The sequence below is a fragment of the Haliotis cracherodii genome, unplaced genomic scaffold, assembly GCF_022045235.1.
Source record: "Haliotis cracherodii isolate W230 unplaced genomic scaffold, xgHalCrac1.p SCAF_7, whole genome shotgun sequence".
NCBI lineage: Eukaryota > Metazoa > Mollusca > Gastropoda > Lepetellida > Haliotidae > Haliotis > Haliotis cracherodii.
The window spans coordinates 15,026,798-15,045,892 of NW_027266330.1; positions in this window are offsets into that span (position 1 = coordinate 15,026,798).

Consider the following 19,095-nt stretch of genomic DNA (forward strand, 5'->3'; position numbering starts at 1 on the left):
GTTTTATTAGTTCCGTTTTTATTAAGAATACGCCTAAGGCCTTGAAGTTTTCTAGTTTATTTTGTGGGTTTAGTATTGCTTCTAGAGTGAGAGCCTTGTTTAGATTGAGGGTGGTTTGTAATGCGGTTTGATGTGTTAGGTAGTGTGTGCAGTGGATGAGTGCGTGTTCTGGGGTTTCTGGTTGTTTGCAGTGTGGGCAGTTACCTGTAGTGTGTTTTTTAAAATTTTTTAGGTGGTTATTTAGGTTGGTGTGTCCTGTTTGGAGTTTAGTGATTACTCTGTCGATTTTTTTTGATGGATGGAGAATTTTTGGTTTGGTTAGTGGTTTGCTGAGCACTCTTTTGATTTGGCTATTTGAGTTTAGATATAGGTTATGCCATTTTTTGTGATTTTTTGTTTGTTTACACTTTTAATTTCTGATTTTGAGATGGGTAAGTTTAAGCTTATTTCACGGATTTTGAGGGATAGTTTAGCTGCTTTATCGGCGTTTTCATTACCGTATATTCCTACGTGGGCGGGTATCCACAAGAAGGTTATTTGTGTGCCTGCTTTTGTTAGGTCGTTGGAGCTTTTAAGTATTTGATTTATTAATTTAGGTCGGTTTTTGGTATTTTTGTTTTGGAGGGCTTGTAGTCCACTTAGGGAGTCGGTAAGTATTAGGATTTTTTGGTGGTTTTTGGATTCTTGATTATGGAGGGCTGAGGCCATGCCCATTAGTTCTGCCGTGAATATTGATTGGTTATTTGGGAGTCGGAAGGATTGTGTGGTTTTAGTTGGTTGTGTGGTATGGACTCCGAAACCCGTGTGTTTGGAGGTCGGATCTGAGGATCCGTCCGTGTAAATGTGACACCAATTTGGCCAATTTTTGTGTATGTATGCTAGTGTGGTAGTTTTAGCTATGTTTGGGTCGGTTTGTTTATTTATTTGGCTAGCTAGTGTTGTGTCTATTTTGGGTATTTTAAGTTTAGGGGTGAAGATATTTGATTGTTTGCAGTTTTGTTTAAGATTTTTAATTTGGTGTTCATTTAGGTAGTTTGTTATTCTTTGGGATATTGGGGTAAGTAAGGGGTGTTTACGAGCTAGAGCTTGGTTTTTAGGGCTGATGTTTTGGTTTATTAAGTTTTGGATGAGAGGGTTTGATTGGGACGCGGCCCAGAAATTTAAGCTTAGCTGTTCCCTGCGTAGACTTAGTGGCATTTCTCCTGTTAAGGCCTGAAGTGAAGTGTAGGAGGTGCCATGTTGGGTGCGTGTAATGAGTTTGAGGGCCTGATATTGTATTGAGTCAAGTTTTTTAGATAGAGAGTTGTTTAGGGTGTTGTATATGGCGCAGCCGTAGTCTAGTTTTGATCTAATTAGGGATATGTAGAGAGAGAGGAGAGTATCTTTGGAGGCTCCCCAGTTAGAGCCAGTTAGGCATCTTAGGGTGTTTAGGTCTTTACTGCATTTAGTTGTTAGGTTTTGGATGTGAGCATCCCAGGTGAGATGTTCATCGAAAATAAGTCCTAAGAATTTGGTTTGTTTTTGAAATTTGATTGTTTGATTGTTTAGCTGGAGGATTGGGGAGGCGGGTTTCATGTTTTTATGTTTGAATACTATTCCTGTTGTTTTTTCTGAGTTAAGGGAGAAGCCCCATTTGTCAGCCCATTGTTGTATTTTATTAAGAGATTTTTGGAGTAGATTTTTGGCCATTTTCATGCTTTTAGTGCGGATCCAGATGGCTCCATCATCCGCGAATTTTGATGTGTTTACTTTAGGGGATAGACCCTGGAATAGATCGTTTATCATTATATTGAAGAGGGTGGGGCTGAGGATACTGCCCTGTGGAGTGCCATTTTCTAGGGGACATTGGTCCGATAGAGTTTGGTCTATACCCACGGTTATTTTACGATTGTTTAAGAAGTCATTGATGTAGTTTATTATCTGACCTTTGAGTCCTATTTTTTTAAGTTTTTGTATTAGCCCATCGTGCCATACCATGTCGAAAGCTTTAGAGAAGTCTAAGAAGATGCCTGTGGTATATTGTTTATTTAGTTGTCCTGTCTTAATATCTTGTTCTAGTCGGGCGAGGTTATCTAGGGTTGAGCGGCCAGGAGTGAAACCGCTTTGATCTGGGTTTATGATGTTATTTTGGGTTAAGTAATGTTGTAATCTATTTTTAGCCATTGATTCCATTACTTTACATAAGTTTGAAGTTAGGGATATTGGCCTATATGAGTTAGCTTGATTAGCTGGTTTATTAGGTTTAGGGATTGGTATGACTAGGGCCTGTTTCCAGGGAGTAGGAACCTGTCCGTTTAGGTAGATGAGATTGTATAGTTTGAGTAGTGCCTGGAGTAGTTTTAGGGGGAGTTTTTTAATTATTTGGTAAGAGGTTAGGTCTAATCCTGGGGCTGTGCCCTTTTTCCTGTTTTGGATTACGTAGAGGAGCTCCTCCATTGTGTAGGGTTGATTTATTTCTAGATTGTTATTGTTTGGTTCTTTTGTGGGTTTGTTTTCTGTTTTAAGTTTATCTTGGAATTTTTGGCTGAAGTTGCTGTTACTGCTAACGGCCGAAAAGTGGTTGGCGAGATTATTTGCTTTTTGGGCGGGGTTGGTTGAGTTGTTAATGTTAGGGTTTTTTTTATGTCGTTTTAAGCCTCTAATGGCGTGGATTTTGCGCCAGACCGTTCTGGCATCTGTACGGTTATTTATACCTTCGCAGAATTTTTTCCAGTCTCTACTTTTGGCTATTTGGACTAGTTTTTGAACCTGGTGGTTTAGTTCGTGGGCTATGTTTAAATATTTGTAGTCGCGTTTTGCTTTATTGAAGGCTGATTTACGTTTTCGTCTAGTCTGTTCTATTTCCTCATTCCACCATGGTACCGTCGGTTTGCCTGTCTTAGATGTTTTGAAGGGGATGTGGAGGTTTTGGCTGCGTTTATTATATAGTCTGTTAGGTTTTTACAATAGGTTTCTGGATCCTTATTTTCTATTTCGTTTAAGTTAGCTTCGTTGCAGATATCTTGGAATTGGTCCCAGTTAGCTTTATTGTAATGGAATTTTGGTTCTTGGTTTTCTGTTTGGATTGGTACGTTTGTATTTCCTATGGTTATGTTTATGGGGAAGTGGTCGCTACCTAGCGGGACGTCGTGCACTTCCCATTGAGTGCTTTGGGCTAGATCTGCGGTGCATATGGTTAGGTCGATAGCCGACATTTTTTGGTTTATCTTATCGTACCTCGTGGGTTGGTTGCTATTAAGGAGTACTAGGTCGTTTGTTTCTATCCATTCGGAGATTAATTTGCCATGATTATCTATTTTATCGTCTATGCTCCATGTAGGATGGTGAGCGTTAAAGTCTCCTAGGAATATAGTAGATTTATCGCTTATTTTGAGTAGTTTGTTTAGATCCTCAGGTTGGACTTTTTGTTCCGCCCAGTGGTAAATATTTATGATGTTTATGTTTCGGTTATTTAATGTGATTTTAATGCCGTTGGCTTCTAGGTTTGGCGTGTCTATTTTTATTTCTTCGTAATTTATATCTTCCCTGATAAATATGATTAGTCCTCCTGCGGCTCTTCTTGTTTTCGGTTTAGCTCTGTCAGTTCTAACTGAGTTGTAGTTAGGTAGTGTGAATTTCGATTTTTGAGAATTTGGTTTCCTGTATACAAGCAATGTGAGGGCCTTTATTTAGTTTAAATTTAGTTTTTAGTTCATGGCCATGGGAGGTGAGTCCGTTGGCGTTCCACTGAAACATATTTAGTCCTTCCATTATTGGTTCCGGGTGATTGGTGATTTAGTTTTTAGTTTTTATTTTATTCGGTGAGTTCTTTTAGATGGAGGTTAAAGAGGAAGAAGGGAAGATCGGTTAATTTTAGATTGAAAGCTACTTTGTGGAAGGATTCCATACTAGCTTTTGGTGAGTTTTGACTATGCATATATACTAGTAGTAAGGTGAGGTTATTTAGGTTTGGGGTGTTGGCTGGTTGGGAAGTTTGGTTTGTTTTAGTTGGAGTAGTGTCTATTGTTTCCTCAGTAGTGGAGAAATCTTCGTCATGGGTTGGATTAGGTTTAGCTGGTTGAGTTTCCATGGGGGAGGCATGTGATGTGGAGGGTTGTGTTGGTGTTGGCGGGATGGGTGTAGCTGATGTTTTCTTAGTGTTTGTGTTTTGTTGTTGTGCTTGCTTGTGGGAGAGTGTTGTTGCCATATGGGCTGTAGGGTGCTTGGATGAGGGTCGTGTTGTGGTGGTCATTTTGAGGTTTGTTTTGCATGCGGGGGTTGATGTTTTGGGAGGGTTCGTGGCTGGTTGAGTGGCTGCTTGTGTGTGTGAGGTGGGTGCGGTTTCTCGGTAGGGGTCCCAGACAGAGCTGTCGGTTATGGGTGTGGTGTTTGTTTGTGGGATGGTGTTTGGGTGTGGTGTAGGGAGGAGTGGTTTAGATGCAGGTGTGGCAAATTTTCGTGTTTGGATTTTAGCCGTTTCTATGTTTATGTGTTTGTTGGCCTGCTGGGTGAGTGTGTGTCTGTGTGGGCATTGGTTTGAAAGTGAGGTGTGTCGGGTGGATTTGCAGTGGATGCACCAGGGTGTGCATGTGCCTGGGCAGTCTGTTTGTGCGCATTTTTTACATTTAGTTTTAGGGTATGTGCATTGGGAAGCAGTGTGGTTGTATTTGAGGCACTTTGAACATTGCTTAACCTGCTTTATATAGGGTTTGACTTCTAAGTTGGTGTGGGCTCCGAAGGATATGTGTTTGGGGGCTTCAGGGGAATTTAGCGGTTTTTTTAAAGTTGATTATGACAATGGAGGTTGGGACCGTTTTTCCGTTTCTAGTTGAGGTTATTCTGCGCGTGCTGGTGATTAGGGGTTGAGGGTTTTGGTCTTGGTTTATGTTAGCTTCTAGAGAGTATAATTGTAAGTCCTCAGTTGTTTCCCTTGGGTTAACCCTAATTACGCCTCGTGTATATTGTTGCCAATTAGGTGTTTGTTTGATTACCGTGACGTGGAATATTTGAGTTATTTTATTTGCTGCGTTGTAAGATTCTCGGTTAGGAAAGATTATCTGGTATCCTTTGTTGGCTTTTTTAATATTGTTGTAACTTATTTTTTGTCTTTTGAACCAAAGTCCTATTTTGTCTGCCGAAAGTTCTAGTGAGAGAGTGGTGCCTGAGCCTGCTGAGAAGAAGTAGAGGGCGAAGGTGGTGAGGAAGGCGGCCGGGGAGGGTGTGGGCGATGGAGGTGGAGTGGATGTGTCGAGTTTGCGTTTTTTGGTGTTTTGTGGTGGCGAGTTAGCTGGTTTGGTTGGGGTGGTGTATGTCGTGTTTTCGCCATACTCGGTCGGGACGATGTTTTCGAGTGACCTCCCAGAAGTGTTGTGCGCTTCCGCAGGCGTGGGTGAGTAAGGAGCTGCAATGTCTGCGAGTGTGGCGTTGCGGGTGTCAGTCATATTGTTTGGGTGTTGTGTTGGAGAGCGTGTGTTGTGGTGAGTGGTGGTGGAGCGTTTTGGGGAGGTGAGTTGGTTTGTTGTTTTTACTTGGTGAGTTGTGTTTAGGAGGGGGAGGAGGTTGCGGTGGTTATTTGTTGTTGGTTTTAGTAGGAGGGTTTGGGAAATGGATTATTTATTGAAGATTAAGTTTGATTCTGGAAGGCTGGGATGAGGTGAGACAAGTGGAAAGCGGGGATTAAGAGATATTTAGTCGAAGGAGTAGAGGTATGTGAGTGGTGGGCGTGGGTGGTGAGTAGGAAAGAGCGAGCGTTGTGTTTAGGAGAAGGGGGGATTAGGTGTTTTTTGTTTTTAGGAGTTGTTGGGTCAAAGGGTGTGTTTGAGTGGTGGGCGTGGGTAGTGAGTAGAAATGAGTGCGAGCTGTGTTAGGGAGATTGGGTAGGATAAGGTGTTGGTTATTTAGTGTTGTTGTTTTTTAAGGATTTAGGGGTTTTATGAGATTGATTTTAAGAGTATGTGAATAAGGATAACGTGATAATTACCGATGATGGAGTTTCCTTGGCTGGCTATCAGGCAATGCTCTGTGCTGGCTTGGGAAGTGTTGCTCGCTGGGAATTCAAACTGCAAATGATTGTCCTTGCCAAGACTTGTTTATTTACAAACCGCTGTCCTGTAGCTGAAACACTGCTAGGTTCGGCGTTAAACAACAAACAAACAAACGGTGAGAGTGATTGTAAGAGTATGTGGATAAGGCTGAAAGGATGACGTGATAATTACCGCTGTTGGAGTTCTCCTTGGCTGGCTATCAGGCAATGCTCTGTGCTGGCTTGGGAGGTGTTGCTCGCTTGGGGTACAAACTGCAACTGTGGTGACTTACTTACTTACTTACTTTGGAGATTTAACGTGCGCTTTCCGACTGATGCGTATTTCGCACACGGGCCCGGCCAGGCCATTTAATGTGTTTCCGAAAGGGGCGAGGGTGGTCTGTGCAACCCAAGAGGGGGCTTTAGGGGTTGCTTAAACAGGGCTAGGGCTTACTTACTTACTTACTTTGGAGATTTAACGTGCGCTTTCCGACTGATGCGTATTTCGCACACGGGCCCGGCCAGGCCATTTAATGTGTTTCCGAAAGGGGCGAGGGTGGTCTGTGCAACCCAAGAGGGGGCTTTAGGGGTTGCTTATATAGAATTTGGGAATTTTGAGATTTGGAATAGATGCTGATGGGGTTGGGGAGGAGAACTAAAGGAGCTGGGTATGGTGGATGATTGTTTGTTTATGTGATTTTGATTTGGTAGGTTATTATGGTTTTAGATGCGTTTTATTAGTTCCGTTTTTATTAAGAATACGCCTAAGGCCTTGAAGTTTTCTAGTTTATTTTGTGGGTTTAGTATTGCTTCTAGAGTGAGAGCCTTGTTTAGATTGAGGGTGGTTTGTAATGCGGTTCGATGTGTTAGGTAGTGTGTGCAGTGGATGAGTGCGTGTTCTGGGGTTTCTGGTTGTTTGCAGTGTGGGCAGTTACCTGTAGTGTGTTTTTTAAAATTTTTTAGGTGGTTATTTAGGTTGGTGTGTCCTGTTTGGAGTTTAGTGATTACTCTGTCGATTTTTTTTGATGGATGGAGAATTTTTGGTTTGGTTAGTGGTTTGCTGAGCACTCTTTTGATTTTGCTAATTGAGTTTAGATATAGGTTATGCCATTTTTTGTGATTTTTTGTTTGTTTACACTTTTAATTTCTGATTTTGAGATGGGTAAGTTTAAGCTTATTTCTGGGATTTTAAGGGATAGTTTAGCTGCTTTATCGGCGTTTTCATTACCGTATATTCCTACGTGGGCGGGTATCCACAAGAAGGTTATTTGTTTGCCTGCTTTTGTTAGGTCGTTGTAGCTTTTAAGTATTTGATTTATTAATTTAGGTCGGTTTTTGGTATTTTTGTTTTGGAGGGCTTGTAGTCCACTTAGGGAGTCAGTAAGTATTAGGATTTTTTGGTTGTTTTTGGATTCTTCTGTGGTGACTACCATGTTTCGGAAATTTATAAGAGAGTAACTGTTGAGTCAATCAGCTGAGTAAATGGTACTCACTACATTATCAAAATCAGAGTTCACCAATTCAGTGAACACATTTCAGTTTTTGACACTACCCAAGGAGTTAATCCCCTCCTAAAACACCACCACACATCAAAGGCGTAGCGGCGGTCGTCGTCCTGCAAATGGAAAAATTCGAGTAGTCGTCGTCCTGCGAATACCCCTATGTAACGTAATGATATAAAAGGCGCGTTACCACATTCGCGTACTACCCTCAAAATAAAATAGAAAACTTCAAGGCCCTAGGCGTATTCCTAATCAAAACAGACCTAATTAAGCGCATCTAAAAATTAATTAATCTACCAATCCCCTGACTCAGACCCCTCTTGGGTTGCACACACCACTTTCACCCTTCTCGGAATACACTAAATGGTCCGGCCAGGCCCGTGTGCGAAATACGCTGTAGTCGGAAAGCGCACGTTAAATCTTCTATATCAGTCAGTCAATTCGCGTACTGTTTTGTTTGTTTGTATCACATGCGTGGCGTTGCGAAGGGCTCCATTTCAAATAACAACATGAATTGTGTTTTCTCGAAGCATTATGGTTGATCTGGATAAGTGTCCTAACGTTTCAGAAAACCTCACATTGATATTTAAATTCTTCAAAATTCACTAACAGTCTATCCTTTGTCAATATGCCATTTCGGGGTGATACCGACGCAGTCACCCCGCCGCCATACAATGTTGTTTGGTTGCACACCATACAATGTACGGGTACGAGAAAGCTAAGCACCTGTTTCACATGTCAGTCAGGCGATGTCAATCTTCTTAAAACGACCATAAATCTGCTAACGCTGTTATGCCACCTAAGAATTCTATCATTTGTCGTTAAAAAATGCGTATAAAGCATGTCTTGTTGTTAAGTATAGATATTGCGTTCAAGTTTCTACAACGTTCGTTTAGCATTCCTGTTTTCCTGGAAGAAAGGTGTCTTTCAAATCAACCCAGATTCCTGTCCCATATAACTAGATGAAACTTCAGAGCTAAAACCGTGTTGTGTTGTGGTGCATCAGAGGTTGGACACATTGTCAAGAGACAATAGTAACACATATGAATCTATATAATAGTAATCTCTGCTGGTTAGAGATGTCACAATTTTAAATCCTTTATGTGAAACTGTTTTTGTTGAATCGGGGTAGTACAAATCAGTACTAGAAGCGTGTTACATTCTCATTCCTATTTCAATGAAATTATATGATTTCTTCAAATAATGGGCATAAGAAAAAATGCACGTGTACAATCGCCAGATTAATATTTTAGAAATTTCTTCAGTTTCAGTAACGTTAGATTCGGTGAACCGAACAATATATCATATATATCCCATAGGATGAATCGTAGGTAGCAACGACGGGTCTGTCTGTTCTAGGTTCGAACATTGACATGCCGCCAAGATAAGTCTAACATGTCTTCCCGGACCATACGGGGAGCACTAGGGGAATGTCCACGTTCATAATGAAATTATGACAATTAAACCCAGTACTGACTTCTAAATTACAGTATGATATCATTTTATGGGTGAAGTTAAGTGTCATGTCAATAGGTCACACCCTGTCGAAATATATGTACTTACAATAAATATATGTAGCTTATGAAGACAGGTGACTCAGCTTACATTTAGACTCAAGGTAGCCAATAATGAGGGAGTATGTGTACATTAATGTGACCTATTCGGGTCTTAAAAAGCTACTATAAAAAAAGGCAAAACCCTTTCCATAATCATAAGAGTCAATTCCATAATCATAAGAGTCAATTGTACAATTCCGACTTTAACATAAATATTTGTTTACGAGTCATTATAAACAAAGTTATGACACTAGGTGTAAAAAGTGAAATGAAATGATGAAAAATATATGACAGGATCACTGAAAATTAATGATGACACCAGGTGTCCGCGAAAAGAATAAATATGTCCTGTTCTATCGGTAATACCCGCCACTCCCCCAATTTGCATTAAAATAGTTGATTTTTGCCAAATGCCACACGGAAGTAATCCTGCCTTACGACGGCGGCCTGAAAACAATCGAGTCTTCATTAAACAACTCAGTACCACGATAGTGCATTAACTGATTGTTTAAAATAAACCATATTTGTTAATTTAGAATTACGTCTACTGCGTACAGGTGCCGAGATTCTATTGCTTACAGGTAGAGGAAAACTTGTAAAAGTATGTTTGCTTTGTAACTGGTTTGGGAGGGAGGTAGGCGTGGAAGGGCAGTATAATTGATAAATGCTACTCAGATTATGATAAAAGTTTCAATTGATTAAACTGGCAGAGAACCCTTGTCTCAACAGTTTATCTGAAATGGAGCTTTCGAAAAAAAAACATTCGCAGTGTTTGTTTGTTTCCTTGTTTGTTTGTTGTTCAACGCCGCACTTCAGCAATATTTCAGCTATATGACAGCGGTCTGTAAATACTCGAGTCTGGACCAAACACTCCAGAAATAGCTAGAAATCACGAGCATCGATCTAAACAATAGGGATACGATGAAATGCAGCAATTAAGTCAGCGTACCTGACCATCCGATTCCGTTACAAGATTTAGTTGCTGAATACCAATTCCAACCCGGATCTTCACGGGTTCATTCGTAATGTCCTACTGATGTCATTACATTTTATGATTGGTTTCACCTGTATATTTAACACAGATGTCCTTTGAAGTTATTGCATGACTTCCATTGCACTTTATGTTCTTGTGCTTTTCCGACACTAAACCATCCTGAAATGTTCTTCATATTTCATAATAAACCCAAACATTAACAGCTGTTGTTCAATCCAACCTCGTGACTTCCATTTGACGAAATTATCTGTTCACAAGTTTAGTGGTGATAGCGTTAACTCAGTCTGATGTGATCAGATATTTCCACCTTATCATACAACCGTTACTTTACAAAATTAATGAATATGGATATTATGACAAATATCAGAAATGGGATTACATTGCAAGAAGGATACATTATAGAAAATGTAGTTATGTAAGCGCCATTCATCATTTAGTGTCGATTGGCCACTCCAATGCCACGTGATCGGTAAGACGCATGAAACTGTATATCTAATGAAGAGACCGCAAATGATAAATCCTAAGAGAACTGTTATTTCCTCGTAACGGTTTCCTGTCCATGATGGCTGTACTGAAAAACAAAATAAAGGGAAGTATGTTTTTACGTGATACTGAAAGTTTATTTTCTCTTCCGGCATTTGAATATTACTAAGTTCGACTCTCACTTCAAACGTAATATCAATTCGGACTGATATATGCATTCCTCACCCGAAAATAAACCCAATTTAAGCTATTAAAGTATAAATTACCCAATCTACCGCTGTTTTCAATGTATGTATACTGAATACCAAAACCGTTTATGTCACTTATATTGTTCACAAATTAAAACCACGTCTTTTGAAAGAGAAATATACAAAAATACCAGTTAACCTCGCGAAAGTTGCTAACCCTCATTTCATAATGTCTTGAGGTATATTGGATTATTATGAGCAGGTCAAGGTTTCAACCTTCTCAGACAAATATGGCATACATGTATCATTGTATATTCAGGTATTAAAATGTGATTTACATATAATTGAATGTTTTTCTTCACGTTTCTATCGATGTCGTGTAAATAAATCGCGGACTTGTTTAGATGTTGGTTCCTTTATTATAAGAGTTAATTTCTTGAAAAACTTCCTCTCATATGATTGATAATTTATGAATATGCATGAATATAAAAAAATAGACGAAAATGTCAAAGTGGCACAGTTTCCCTGCTCTTATGTTTCTTTAAACCTCAGGACTACAAATCAATTTCCTTGTGTTTTGTATTTCTTTCGTCATTTAGTGTTGAATTAATCATAACGAAGAATTATTAAATAGTTTAGGCCCACACACATGTTTCAGTAAGTTCATAACAATTTCTCAGTTTCAAACATAACATTACTGATGGGAGAAAATAAAGTTAATGTAATAAAGCCAAAATCTGAAACTTTTACATTCAATTTCTATGCTCCAAATGAATTAGTTAACACATTTGAAACTATTTCGCGGTGTTGATTTTTAAGGAAAGCCCCAAAGAACACCACCCGACGCATTTATGTTTCCGATGGACGACGAACGTTTTCACACGACATTATTATCACGTTTTAATACGACACATGTGGTCGTCGTCCTGCGAATGAACCGTTCAATGGTATTCGTGTCACGTGGAAAGAGCATCCGTTTTGTTCACGCCGAGTGTATACAGCTGTGGCTCTCTCTGTCTCTGAAAAGACCATTCAGTTTAAATGCATATCACGTAATTATATAAAAGGCGCGTTACAACAGCCGCGCCCTGTTATGCTTGTGTTTATCACATGAATGACGTTGGGAAGGTGTCGCTATCAAGTAACTGTTCTTGTTCTCTCAAAGCTGATCTAAAATAGATCGGGCCTTCATAGAAATCTTCACATGGTACCATTGCGCGTAAACGTGAGTTTCGACGTAGACACTTTGTACTAGATCAACCTAGGCAGTCCCCCCAGACAGACACATTAAACAGACTATAAAGCTAAGCACCTGTTTCACTTATCCATCCAGCGAGGTCAATCTCCATTCTTCAGACGGCCAAACATGTGCTAACATAGTAATAACACCTTATAATTCCAGGATTTATCGTTGTCGTAGGCATGTCTTGTTAAAAATAGATATTGTACAGAATAATAGTCCCAAAACCTTCGTTAAACATTTCTGTTTTTCCTTGAAGAAAGATGTCCCCCTAATCAAACCAGATGCCATGATTTCAGTCCCATGTAACTGGATTGAAAACAAAACGTGTTGTGTTGTTAATATGACTGATGGATCTCTGCTATCAACTATTGGTTGGCTCGTCTGATCTTGAAGAAGTCGCCTAGATATTCCTCGGGGAGTTGACTCACATATGACCCCTTTTTTCATCCCACCTCTCTGTCTGTCTCACTCACACTCTCTCTCACTCACTCCCCGTCTCTTGCTCTGTCTATCTCTCCCACTCACACTCACTCTCTCTGTCTCTCACTTTCTTTTGTGCATCAGTTTGTTCATCCATTTCAAATGCACTTAATCAGGTTGATGTGCATCTGTACATGCATGTCTCGTGTACTTTGTGACATACTGATATATATGTTATTTGGAAATTACAAGTCACATTCTAAAATATCAGCTATCAACTACTGGTTGGCTGGTCTGGACTCGACCATGTACATGGGGCCATGGGGAGTTGACTTACACATGACCCCTTTTTCACCCAACCTCTCTCACTCACGCTCTCTCTCTCAGTTTCACATGGCCACTCTGCCGCTAGCTTCTTTACTGGAGAGTGAACAATGTAGTTCTTTTATGTGTGCTTCCTTCCTGTGTTAGATAACTATTTCAGTTTGTCCTGGTTAGCCATCCGAGAAATGATAGAGCAAGCCAAAGCACACGGTGTCAAGCTGAATCTGCAATTCCCTTTGTGTACAGCATATGGCCCAATGAAATGATAAAAAAGCAATGTTGTAACAAATGTCAATGTTCTAAAGTGGCAAATGCTTCGTTAAAATTCCGGAAAATGTGTTTTGGTGTGTTAATATGTACATTGTACGTTAACGTTAGTCATGATTAGTCAAGTTGTAACATTTCTGATTTTTTATTTGTTATAGTTTGTACCTACCTGTCTACAGTAGGATTTGTTTTTTAAATGGCCATTTTTAAGAATACTGTCAATTAATCTTTTGTATATCACGTTTGAAGCAAGGCTCGTCAATCTACCTAAATTCAAGCATAGAATAAAAAAAAGTTAAAGACAAAAGTACTATGCATGTGTGTACACCTACACCCACTCAGACACAGTGTACTCACTACGAGCCGACCAGATCTTGTTTTATTCCCTTAATACCGGGCGTCAGGCAGCGTAACAATAATTGCTATCTTTTTATGTCATTTGTCATGACGCGGCCAGGGAATCGAACCACTGACCTTCCGGTCTCCTTCCAGATGCGAGCGCCTCTGTGGACTTGTGGTTAAGCGTCCGCCCGGAGAGCGAAAGGTCCGGGTTCGATCCACAGCCGCGTCATACCAAACAAAATTAAAAAATATGTTAGCCGTTGTTAACCTGCCTGGCGTTTGGCATTCAGGCGCTTAAACAAGGACTGGTCGGCTCGGAGTTAGTATACACACACACACGTGCGCGTCGTTATAAAAGTGCAGTAATATTGGACGTGACCTTAAACCCCATTTCCCCTCACCTTGCAGATGCTCTGTCCACTTGATCACGAGGCATTATGGCAAGTTGAATTCGAAGCATACAAACCGAACTCTATTAGTCATGGCCGTTTTGAGCAACCTGGCTGGTCAATTTACTCGCCGTCACGGAATGTTCGTACAATATTTCAAAGACGTGTATAGCAGATCCATAATATCGGTTGTATTTCGCGCATCAGCAAAAATGTTGTGTAAACGATGCAAGGATATGATTATATAACACGGATAATGCAGAAAGTGTTTATGGCTCATGAGAGCCCGAAATGACGCAGGTCTCAGACGTTTACCACTTCGGTGAAACCCACGAGCACGGGTATGGTGCTGACAAACCTAGAAACATAATCGGGGTGAACCGGGATTCGAACCCAAACTCATAGGTTTCTGGCGTGCTCAAGGGACGCAACTCTGCACAGTGAATTGTGGCGCATTAGATGACTTGGCCACCCGTGCCCCGCACCCCCTCCATACTTGTTCGACCAATTTCAAGGAAGACATTGATACCAAAAAGTTTGGATTATACAAGGGATTATAGGACTGCTTCAGAGGAATGAGTAACTCAAAGTTGAGGTATAAAGGGTTTAAACGCTGCATTTATTATTATTATTATTATTTTGTGTGTGTGTGTGTGTGTGTGTGTGTGTGTGTGTGTGTGTGTGTGTGTGTGTGTGTGTGTGTGTGTGTGTGTGTGTGTGTGCGAGTCGACTAGTCGTTGTACTATCAATGCCGGGTGTGTCAGGCACGTCTTTAGATATGGCGCGTCCGGGGATCGAACCGCCGAACTTCCGTTCTGCGGACAGGCACTCTATCCACCAGAGCAGGGAGGCGGTCAGGTAACTTCAACGATGTATATGTATTATCCTCCATGAAGTTCGATCGCGTAAATGTTGGGAAATATATCAGTTATATTCTACATTCCGTCATGAAGGAAACAAGGTCATGAGATTATTATTCAATGAAAATATTTAAAGGACTTGTAATATTTGCAGATTCCTTTACATCGACAAACTATGAAGCAACGGATGAAGTATTCAATTGTCTGGCTGTATTTACAGAACAGTTCAACCTAGAGGAAAGTCAAGGGCGGAATCAATTTTTATTCCAAAGTATTCCAAAGATGCAATGTAATTGCATGTAATTATCCTAGATTATCTAAAGAATAGCAAAGGGCTGCCGGTATGATGTTGATGATTAAATGTTTGTCAAGCAGAAACATACCATTATAGCGCAATACACCATGATAAACGAGCAGTTTTGTGGTGATATCTCAACAAGGGATGCTTTATGACTCGTCTAGCTGCTTTCAGCCGATTCCTGACGGTTCTGGTGCTGAAACGACGATTGGGCAACCACAGCTGTTTCACAAGAGTACTTGTTAAAAAGGGTTCCAGGCGTATGAGACGAAGAAGGTCCCTGTCTTCGCGATGTGTCGTCACGGGAGGTCTCCCGGATCTGGGACGGTCCTGTACATCACCGGTCTGAGCTTGTTTCTCGACTAAACGGCTTACGACAGTGGGATGATACCCCAAATTCCGACAAATGGCATTACAAGACATTCCTGCGTAATGCATGCCGACTATTTACCATCTTGTGGAGTTTGATAATCGCCTTCGTGCCATGGTCAGACAACGTCATGGAATAACTGTTTAAAACCGAGCAATTTTAACGTTTGGATATACTGCTTTTAGAGATACTGGAGGGTAGCATGCGGCACGGGCAGTAATGAAATATATTGGGGTGTGCTTAACTTTTTTTTCTTTTTGTATATCATACAATGTGCATAATGTTACCTTATGTTAAAGGAACGCGATAGTGTGAGTGAGTGAGTTGGGTTTAACGCCGCTTTTAACGGTATTCCAGTTATATCACGGCGTGTCAGCTTAATGTGGGAGGAAAGCCCGAAGTGATGCAGGTCTCAGACGTTTACCACTTCGGTGAAACCCACGAGCACGGGTATGGTGCTGACAAACCTAGAAACATAATCGGGGCGAACCGGGATTCGAACCCACAATCATAGGTTTCTGGCGTGCCCAAGGGACGCAACTCTGCACAGCGAATCGCGGCGCCTTAGACGACTGGGCCACCCGAGCCCTCTAGGAACGCGATAGACGCCACCCCAACTGGGCAACACATGTTAAAGGTCTGATCTTTCGATATAGATTTGGAATAGTATGGTTGTCACAAAAGGTTGGAGATAAAGTATTGTTGCTAAATGTAGTATTTAACAAAGGTTTAAAGATCTTTACTTTTTTTACAAGATTGGCAAGATATACTTGATACATGAAAACCAGAAGAATTATATTCTTCTTTAAAATCTTTGCTTGAATGTGAATTATTCTTGGTGAATATTTATAATTTACACTACAGAAGAGCATTAAGTAAATTTCGAAATGGTTTTAGTTCACATCGATTATAGAAGTTTCGTAGAGATCTTTGTGATATATAAACGATTATCGAATTATGTACGAGCCGAGAATTTAGGCGACGAAAGCCGAGATGTCATTTGACTTACATTACACGCGATCGCACGAACAGATGGAAATAATAATTTAGATGTAAGTTTGATTACTTTTAGATATATTTTTGTTGATTTTATTTATTACATTGCATATTAAAAGATTTGTTTAAAACGTCTTTATTTTGCTCTTTGACATGTTCGATGTAGACCCGTTGTCGAAATGTGTGTCCGAGAATTATATTTTCAATAAAATCGCGGGAAATAGTGAATAATTTTTAAATTTATCGATAAAAAATGATAAATTGATATGGAATACGTATTTCAGACATTGTGAAATGTGACAGATTTAATAAATGAATGATATTATAGGTAGGTCCATACAAATATATACTATTTTGACGTGACTACGGCTTGGCCGGAAAACCGGCCTATGGTGTTGAAAGAGATAAACACATAGATCTATTGATGATTTGAAGTTTTATTTTGAAATTATTTGGGCAAGTAAAAATAAAATCAGGGCAAGTGAAAATTGTCTTTAAACTTGTCCGATGGCAAGTGAAGTTTTTTTTTAAATTTCCACCCCTGAAAAAAAATCGATTAGATCTACCAAGCGCAGATAAAAACTTACACCGTAGATATATCTACCCCTTTAGCGAAGTCCGGCAAACGAACGGGTGATGAGAAACTTGGTCAGTACAAATTCGAAATTTGAGATAAAAAATCACCAGACATGTTGATTTACCGTTTAAATTGTATTTGTTTTTGTTTTGCTAGGCATTGTTTTATATCCAGGGATTAAGATTACCATGTGTATCGTCTCGTAAACTAAGCCGGACACAGCAATCAGCTGTACACACATTTTCTTGGAATTTACCGGTGATTCAGTCAAGACACACCCAATGATATAACTTTACAGGGTTTTAATGCACGGAACCCAAAAAATGTATCTGAAACTATTTTTTTATCAGGAATAATATATTCCAATATCTTGTTAATTTAGATGCAGCTTTTACTAAACATATTTGAAATAATAATAACTCTAAGCGAAGCAGCTGATTGCTATTACCGGGTATTACATGGTTTTACATGGAACACACAGTCTGACCAGTCACCGTCAAGCCTCCCGTGCACGTGATCGCGAGAATAATGTGTTGACATAGAATCGTCCAACAAAAACAAATATGACTTTTAACGAGTCATAGTATGGCATTTATGACATATGTATCCATTCTCTGTCAACTTAGTTCGTTCAAGGCGTCAATAGGGGTAATCTGACCGTGGTTTCTCTTAATAACCGTTAGTTGTGCGATCTTCCGATCGCTTCACACACGATTTCGCCGAAATTAATTAAAACAATATTAAAAGTAATTTTGAATAAAATTAATGAAATAAGTTACAAACATAAGTCCAGATATACAAAGAACACTTTTTATAGTCAGACAGTGTAATTACATGATTAATTTGCGTACTTCAGTATGGATTTTTTGACATGGTATTTCCGGTGTTACGTGCTCACGGTAATGTCTTTCCATGGGGGAAAAACATCAAAACTCATTATTTCGTGTATAATGCGCACCCCCTTCTACACAGCTGTGTTTTTTTGGAAATAGATGCGCAGTATACTCAAGAAAATACGGAATGCTTTGAATGGCGAAGCTGACACGGAAGTTTCATCGTCTGTCGACACGTTCGATGAACCAAAACCTGCAACTGGCACCGGTAAACTGTCAGATGCTGTTACTGACACAATGTTCTAAAGCTTGTTTGTCTGAAAAACTCAAAAGCTTCAACAACACGTCAACAGTTGTTGTTCATGATATAAAACTGATTATTCAAACTAATGGATTTTTTTGTGATTTGTTATGCAGAAGCTCAGTTAAATTACAAGTCATTACTTTTGGCTCCTTACATTTTGTCTTGGCTCCTTGAAATTCTATTTGGCTCCTTGAAAAAAATATTTAGGAGCCAAGTGGCTCCTTTGATTTTTTTTTAACTTTGTGGCCTGTAAGTGTGGGGATGGATTAGGTTAGGAAATGAATTACAAGCTGGAATTTACAAGTAAATTTCGTGATTGCTGTCAGCACAAAAAGCAGTGTTCATGAAATTCGTAAAGAGGCTTTCGGAAACTTTCAGCATTGCGTGTGCATGTCATGCGGTCTAGCTAACATTCCTACTGGTCGATGAACGGAGCTGCACTGCTGAGTTCGGTTTTCGATCACCAAACAGTTGAAATGAAAAATTGTATTAAAATTGATGGGTTTTTTAATGTCATAGTTACTTGCAAATTTTGAACATTTTCTGGATAAAGGGCGAAATGAAAGGACAGCTGTTTTTGTAAACGATCACTATGTATTACAGGTGTGGGCAACTTTATCTAGATCTACCTAGAAACCTTACATAGACCTAGGCCTATATATGGATCAGAAATCTTATACCGATGTATGGTATCTGTATCAATCGATTAAGGTGTAATCACGCAGTTTCATTTTGAGATATGGCTATTTCAGAATCGATTACTAGTTTATCTTTAGCAGATATAAACTACAAGAGAGTAAAGGTAAAACATAGTAATTAATATTCTTAATTTTAAGGTTAATACGGGAAAGGCCTCTATAGCTACCGTATAGTCTTTCCCCGACTTGGAGTATGTGTGTGTGTGTTTGGGGGGGGGGGGGGGGGGGGGGTTGTGTTTAAGACATTTATGTACATTTATATTGAAATACTGAATTAAATATTTTTTTAAAAAGTACTATTTCAAAGGTAATTGATGCTAAATATATTTTACAAGACAATTTAACATGCCATATAGTTATTTAAAATTCAAATTAATGGTACACCTTTGATGAGGAAAAATAGATACTGCAGTACAGATTTTTCAGGACATTATCCATTGTAGAAAAAAA